The sequence below is a fragment of the Haemaphysalis longicornis genome, unplaced genomic scaffold (genome assembly GCF_048455015.1).
Source record: "Haemaphysalis longicornis isolate Haplotype H1 unplaced genomic scaffold, Haemaphysalis longicornis Haplotype H1 scaffold_10, whole genome shotgun sequence".
NCBI lineage: Eukaryota > Metazoa > Arthropoda > Arachnida > Ixodida > Ixodidae > Haemaphysalis > Haemaphysalis longicornis.
The window spans coordinates 126,215,123-126,216,910 of NW_027526204.1; positions in this window are offsets into that span (position 1 = coordinate 126,215,123).

Below are 1,788 nucleotides of genomic sequence, written 5' to 3' on the forward strand. Positions count from 1 at the left end.
GGGGTGGAATCTTTTAGGTTCTGGATATATCACGAACTGAGCGTTGTTTTCTAAAGTAAAGACGAAGGTCCGCTGAGAGGCGCCTTAGCAAAGCATGCTGACATGCAGCGAGGTTTACAGGCCATCTATTTCTTTTGTGTTTTGCCAGCACCAGGCCTTTCAGGATCTAAAACTGGAGGCCAATGGCGTTTCCGTAGAAAAATGGGGGAAAACACAACGGCCGCGCTAGAGTAGTTTCAAAATGGTGAGTCCTGGTGCTCGAAACGACACGGGTCTGATTTTCGAACGTCAAGTTTGTTGAAATATTGAAACGATGTTTAAATATCAAAGTATCGAAACAGTGACGTCATGCCGTGGTTCTGACGTACGCGCCCCGCTCTTATCTCAGCCCAAAGGGCGCGTGTGACAGAACAACGGTGTTACCTCACCGTTTTGTGCGGACGTAAAAACGCCGTGGAGGCCGGCGGAGGCGCTTCATTATCAACCATGAAAAAAATTTGTCGAAAGGAAAGCCAGAATGGTTGGCAGTTTCGGCAAATAAGTGCAGAACGCTTTGACTCTCTGGGTTTGTCCCGCATAACAGGAACAAAAACAATGGGAAAGGGGGACATAGACTGTAGTATGTTCGTGTTTATCGGCGCAAGGGTATCGATGAGCAAAGGGCGCCAGGGCTATAGGAAACAGAATGAGTGAACGTTAAACAGCAACGATTAGAGGGTTCATGAGGAAAGCGCTGCTGTAAAACACTCTTCAGAGGTAATTTTTAAAAATGCACCCAGAGGGGAAAAAACGCAGCTTGTGAAATATACCAAGTGCGTGAGAGCGCGTCAGAAAGACCTGTGCCTGGGTTACACGCAAGGGCGACTGCTTTAGTGCCGGAGGCAACAGAACTTCACACGCTTTCAATAGCGTTTCCTGTGGGTAGGCTGGTCTTGTTTGCAAATCCCTTAGGGCTGTTTTAATAAACACCAGACCCTAATGATTTCATCTTGCTGGAGCAGGCGATACATGCCTTGCCAGTAGATCCGCGTATTTTAATTGAACCCCTATGCTTCTTGAACAGTTGCTGTTATGTTTAAAAACTGCTTTTACTTTTGAAAGTTGAATTTTTTTATTACTGCGAAGAACCACAGTAAGTCGGTCTTCTACGAATCTATCAATATATATGCATTACCTCGAGCAATAACCCGCTTTTTAGGTTTTATTATGGGCTTGCTGGGTCAGCCATACTTGTTAGAAGTTCTGAGTAAAATTCCATGAATACCTTAATTGCTTCCTGCTCCCGCTTGCCCCATTATACAGGGTGGTGTGACGATAACAGCAGCACTTTTTAAAAAAATTCCATGAGCGAACCGCCGCTCTGTTCGCGCTCAAACTTTGTAGTAACACAAGCACGAATGCTGTCCGAACGTTTTTCGGGCTCTAGTTTTCCTAATCTCTACTGCTTGGTTCTCAAGTCCAATATAACATCATGACGCACCTGGGTCCATTATAAAAACATCCCTGAAGATATATGGCGAAATAACACAGAACAAATATTTGAGGGCAACAACTACTGGTCTCTTATGTCTCCCTTTTTCTGCGTGACTGTTTTGGCGCTCTGCTTTCATATATATTATCACGTTAGTTGGTTACGTACGACGCTGTCTTCATCCGCAGAATACGTAACCGTAGGCACTCGAGCACATTGGCATGCTTTTATTATAAAAAAATTGCCTTTAACGACAAAGACACGCACTGAACTACGGGGTAGTTTTGGGCACTACGCCTTCTTTTTATTTCGCGCTA